Source organism: Rhinopithecus bieti, unplaced genomic scaffold (genome assembly GCF_001698545.2).
Source record: "Rhinopithecus bieti isolate Rb0 unplaced genomic scaffold, ASM169854v2 scaffold_4783, whole genome shotgun sequence".
Classification (NCBI taxonomy): Eukaryota; Metazoa; Chordata; class Mammalia; order Primates; family Cercopithecidae; genus Rhinopithecus; species Rhinopithecus bieti.
The window spans coordinates 9,090-15,703 of NW_016804457.1; positions in this window are offsets into that span (position 1 = coordinate 9,090).

Consider the following 6,614-nt stretch of genomic DNA (forward strand, 5'->3'; position numbering starts at 1 on the left):
TTTTTTTTTTTTTTTTTTTTTTTTTCATCCAGCACTATGAATACAGCATCGCATTCTCTCCTGTCCGGTAAGGCTTCTGCTGAGAAATCCTCTGTTAATCTAATGGAGAGACCATTATATGTGATTTTACACTTTTCTTCTTCTGTTTTTAGAATTCTCACTTTGTGTTTGTCTTTTGACAGCTTGACTATAACATGTCTTAGAGAAGACCTTTTTGTGTTGAATCTATTAGGAGATCTTGGAGCTACTTGTATCTTGATGCCTATATATCTTGCAAAACTTGTGAAGTTTTCAGCTATCATTTTTAAAAATAGGTTTTCTATGACTTTGCCCATCATTTCTCTTTCTACGTCTCCCAAAATTTGAAAATTGGTCACTTTATTGTGTCCCATGTATCACATAGGCTTTCCTATTTTTCTTATTCTTTTTTATTATTTTTGTCTGACTGGGTTGTTTCAAAAGCACTTTATTAAAGTGCCAAAATTATTTCTTCAGCTCAATCTAGTCTATTGTTGAAGCTCTTGGTTATATTTTATCTTATTTCTTAAATTATTAGTTCTTTTATGATTTCTATTTCTCATGCAGATTACAAATTATTTTTCTGATTTCACTTTATTATTCATCTGTGTTCTCTTTTATCTCACTGAGTTTCTTTAACATTATTTTGAATTCATTTTTTGGCATTTCATAGATTTTCTTTCGGCTGGGATATTTCATTGCAGAATTATTGTGTTTCTATGAAGGTTTATATTTCCTTTCTCTTTCATATTTCCTGTGTCTTTATAATGATATCTTCACCTCTGGTGTAACAGTCATTTTTTTTTTTTTCCAATTTTATGAATTGACTTTCTAAGAGAATGACTTACTTCTATACATATATCTATAGTTTTGGTTGGGTAAGGTTCTTTGGCTTTGATTCTGAGTGAATACCGTGGTGTAGTCTTCATATAATTTCTTTGGCTGTAATCAGTGTTTGTGATGTCTGTGAGTTCCTCAATGTCTTAGGCTGTGGTTTTTAATGGAGGCTATGGTAAGGATTTGCTAGGGATGGGGATGCCTGACAGTCCAGTCCTCAGGCATCAGTGGTGGTGGTCCAAAGGTTTCAGTCTTCAGGCTCTGGGCACCATGCATGGGCATGGTAGTATTGATTTCAGATGGGCTCATCCTTGGGCCTTCCAGTCATCATGTTTGGGTGCTGGCGGTGGTGGATTGAGATTGCAGGACGTGGTCCCCCAAGCAGCATGAAGAGAGTCAGCATTGGCAGTAGCAGTGGTAGGGCAACCTTCAGGCTTCCAAGTAGGTTACACAGCTATCAGTAGTAGAGGCACTTAGCTGGATGGGCAATCACCATAACCCCAAGTGATATGCATTGGTCAATGCTGGCATCAGCAGTAGCTGGCAGGGTGGACCAGGCCCCAGGTCCCAGGCCCTGGGATGCACATATGAGAACCAGCAGCAGAAGACAGGGTGGGACCATCCTTATGGACCTGGATGACAATCACTTGTACCGCTTGTGGTGGGCAAGGCATGCCTTATCTCCATCACCACATGCAATACATGTGGTCAGCAGTGGTATGTATGGTGGGACTGTTCTCAGGCTCTTGGGCAACATTCATGGGTGCCAGCAGTGGCAAGCAAGGCAAGCTGATCTCTAAACTCACAGATGATACATGTGTGTGACAGTGGCAGTGGGCCGTGTGGGCCTGTCCTTGAGCTTCTTGATGTTTTGCATGGGTGAGGTCTGCAATGGGCAGTGCAGATAAATCCCCTGTTCCCTATATGGCACACCTGGGTGCTAGTGATCGTGGGGGTGGGTAAGAAGGGCCTGTCTTCAAGACACCTAGATGGTGCATACCAGCAGTGGTAGCCATGACAGATCTGTTCTCAGGCCCCAGGATGGCTTGTAGGTTGCTCAGTGCCTAGTCCTCCTAAAGGTGGATGCAGGAGTATGGAAGCCCTGCTGTTGAGGGGTGGTGCAGTTGCTGTCAGTAGCAGCAGCCTTGAGCAGGTGGCTCTAAGAAGTACATACTTTGGCTCTGTTTGTCCCATGGGCAGCCTCCCTATTGTTCTAAACTTTCTATTTCCTGAGGTTTAGGACATGACATGGGCTAGAGTGCTGGGGACACAACCACACAGCTGGGTCTAGCTGGCATCGTGATGCTACAGCCCTCTGGGTGAATGTCCTAAATCATGTATGCTTAGAAAGCATCTAAGTATCTACCATGCCATTTGACAGACCCTGCCCCTACAGATTTACATATCAAGAGACTGAGGACCAGAAATGTCTCTTGCCCAAAATTAAGCTGCTTTTTATTAGCAGAGCTTTGGCTGAACCACAGTCTCCTGACAGTTTTATGTGCTTTCATGATGAAAAGACAGACCAACAGGGAGTGTAAAACAAACACTGTTATCACAAAAGACATGAAGAGAGAGAAAATAGCCTTGTTCACAAAATCCAGAATAAGAGAACTTGAAACCTTTTCCTTAAAACTTGGAAGAAAACAAAATGTTATTTTACACAGCAAATAGTGGTTTTATACAACTGTTATTTGAATAAGTAACATACAATAAAAAAAATTAAAACAAAATCCAAAAAGTTTTAGGTAGTCATAGAATATAAATTAATACTAAGCTGTTATTAGAGAAAGCTACTAAGGGAATATGATATGGTACAAACAGGAGTAGACCACAGATTCTTGAGTTATAGACCTGAATTCTGGTCCTGCCACTGAGCCAACTTTGCACCTTAAGCAAAATTTATTTTTTCTATATGTTAAATGGATGGATTAAACAAAACTAGCATTTTTCAAAGTTTGTTCTTTAGAATATTAGTTATATGAAATCCTCTGTAAAATGAGTTTTATATTCAAATAATTTGAACAAACATTAAATGTTATACAGTTTTCTTAGCATTTTATAATACACACTAGAATATTAAAACTCTTGGAAGTCCTGAAATACAGAGTACTGTCAAACTTTATTTCATGCAATATTTTTCAAACATATCTAATCACAGCATTTATTTTTCTTGAAATATTTACTAACATAATGTAGGAATACAATTACATGGAACCTCCTTTTGGTGAACTATACTCTTCTTTTGAAGGCCCTGCTGATGGTTAAGTCTGAGCTGGCATTCATTCTATGTTATAATGTCTTTTTTATATAGAATGTATTACAGAAGTGTAGGCCAGGTGTGGTGGCTCACATCTATAATCCCAGCACTTTGGGAGGCCAAGGCTGGAAGATCACCTGAAGTCAGGAATTCAAGACCAGCCTGGGAAACACGGTGAGACACCATCTCTACTAAAAATACAAAAATTATCCAGGTGTGGTGGGAGGCACCTGTAATCCCAGCTACTTGGGAGGCTGAGGCAGGAGAATTGCTTGAACCTGGGAGGTGGAGGTTGCAATGACCTGAGATCGTACCACTGCACTCCAGCTTGGGTGACAGAGTAAGACTCCATCTCAAAAAATAATAATAATAATAATATATTACAGGAATGTGTTTGGAGTAATATTATATACACAGACACATACATATACATACATGTATGTATACATGTATGTATATGCATGCATGTGCATAACTTACAAACACACATATGCCATATAGCTTCCATTTTTTCCTCAAAATCAACTTCCAAGATGACTGACCTAATTGGACTTCATCTTCTAGATTCTTGTGTCCTCTGGGTTCAGCCAACGGGAGGCACTATAGGAAAATTGCATAAAAGACAATGAAGTCAGCATTATTATTGCCTTGGCTTCCTCTCTGAGAACTTGGCCTGTGTGGCTTAAATCTGTAAACCAAAAAAACACTGCTCTTTTCAAGGTGGCCAACTCTACAGAATTGTCTCTTCTTCCAGATATTAGCAATTGCTCCCTCCCCTAGTCCTCTCCTAGAAGTGATAACAGCTCAAGGTCCACTATCTTGGCTGACTTCCCTATCTCTTGTTTCTCCCTCATATCTATCCCCTTTATAAATAGCCCCTTTGTAAAGAAGTCTGTTTGAAATTATCCTGTTTTGAGTGTGCCATCTGCTTCTGCTTGAGACCCTAACTAATCCACTGTTTTCAGCAAGTGTAGCTTGAAGTTCATGTAGAATCTCCAGATGGAGATATACAGAAGTAGAGAATTGGATCAATGGGTTTGGAGCTCAAGAGAGATGCCTAAACTAGAGCTAATGATGTGATACTCATTAATTATGGGAGGACGTTGAAACTGTGGCAGAGAAGGTAATTGTCCAACAAGCGTGTAGAGTAAAAGAAAGACTCAAAACAGAAGAAATCCAGCAAGGAAGGACTATTACCTCCTAAAAAGAGGAATTGTTCAGCATAAGAATATGGTTGTTTAAAGAGAAAGGACCCAGACAAAAAGAAGGTGGATAATTTTAAGGGATATTTTATCTGGACCATCTCTACCTGTTAACAACACTTTCTAGGAACTTTGAGTTTGAGTGTCTTCAGATTCTGGTGGTGCTTAGACTTCGCTGGATACACTGTGCCACCTGGGATCTCTTTGATATCTTGTTTTTCTCTGTGTCCATAACGATTCCTTCTCTTTCTGATTCACACATTCTCCCTATAGATGTTAACACAACTGATCAAGCTGTGATCAAGCTGCTTCAGGAAGATAAATATATTTTCTCCTAACATTGTATGTTGATTTTATCAACCAACTTCTGAGATCTGGGGTTGTTCTACTGCCTTCCTGTATACCATAAAATGTATCATTGCAGTGGTCCATGCATAGGCAATTACCAGGGGATACCTCCAATTCCTTTCTTGCTATAAGAGAGAAAGTATCCTTGCCAAAATATTTTAAGAACAAGTTATAAGAAGATGCTGCATAGAGTTAAAAAAAAGTTTTCTGGATTGGCAATCAGGAAATCTGGGTTTTTTAAATATGAAAATGAACTAAACTTCCAAGTAATTTTGGGCCTCAGTTTGTTTTGTCTTGTTTTGTTTTGTTTTTTAAATCTATAATATGAAAGAATTGGTCTAGATTGGTATTTTTCAAAATGTTTTCCTTGGAGCCCTAGGTAACTACTTCAGAAAGTGCTTCAGGAAGCAATGGGAAATTGAGAAGGTAGGCTCTTGGTGAAGGATATAATTTGCATATTTTTCCCCTCCAAATCTTATGTTGAAATATAATCCCCAATATTGGAGATGGGGCCTAGTGGAAGATGTTGGATCATAGAGGAGGATCCCTCCTGAATGGGTTAGCATCATTCTTGCTATAATGAATGACTTTTCACTTTGAGTTCATGTGAGATCTGTTAATAAAAAGCTTGTGACACCTTCCTTTTCTCCTTCTTGCTCCCACTCTTGCCATGTGATATGCCTGCTCCCCATTTGCCTTTCCATCATGATTATAAGCTTCCTAGTACCCTCAAAAGAAGCAGATCCTGGCACTATGCTTCCTGAACAATATGCAGAACCATGAATCAACTAAATCATTTTTTCTTTATACATTACGGAGCCTCAGGTATTTTTATAGCAACTCAAAAACAGACTTATATAAAAAACTGGTACTAAGAGCTGGGGCATTGTCATAAAGATACCTGAAAATGTGGAAGTGTCTTAGAAACTGAGTAGTGGGCAGAGACTGAAAGAGTTTAGAGGGCTCAGGAGAAGACAGGAAGATGAGAAAAAGCTTGAAAAGAAATGGTTCCAAATGGCTATGACAAAAATGCTGATACAAATATGGACAGTGAAGTCCAGGGTATGAGGTTTCAGATGGAAAATGAGGAAGTTATTGGAAACTAGAGTGAAGGTCACCCATGTTACACCCTAGCAAAGAACTTGGCTGCATTACGTCCAAGTCCTAAAGATCTGTTGAAATTTGGGCTTAAGAGTGATAACCTAGGGTATCTGGCAGGAGAAATTTATTTGTTTTATGTTTTATTTTAATAGTTTTGGGGATACAATTTTTTTTTGTTGTTGTTACATGGATGAGTTCTTTAGTAGTAAATTCTGAGATTTTAGTGCACCTGTCTTCTGAGCAGTGAACACTGTACCCAACATGTTGTCTTTTATTCCTTACCCCCCTCCCAAACTCCCCCTGAAGTGTCCCCACAGTCTATTATATTGTTCTACACGTCTTTGCATCCTCATAGCTTAGCTTCCGCTCATAAGTGAGAACATAGTTACTTCACCTAGAATAATGACTTCCAGTTCCATCACAGTTGCTGCAAAAGACATTATTTCTCCTTTCCTGAGTTCCTTTAATGGCTGAGTAGTATTTCATGGTGTATATATACATTTTCTTATCCACTCATTGATCAGTGGGTACTTAGGTTGGTTTCACATCCTTGCAGTTGTGAATTGCACTCCTATAAACATGCATGTGCATGTATCTTTTACATATAATGATGACATAAGAAATTTCTAAGCAGCAAAGCAATATCTAAGCAAGAGGTGGTCTGCCTACCTCTAACAGCCTATGATCAGATATGGGAGCAAACAAATGACTTAAAGTTGGAACTTATATTTAAAAGGGAAGCAGAGAGTACAAGTTTGGTAAATTTGCAGCCTGGCCTGTGGTAAAGAAAGAATCCAAGCAGGCTATGGGACAACCAGTTGCTAGAGAGATTAGCATGACTAAAAGGG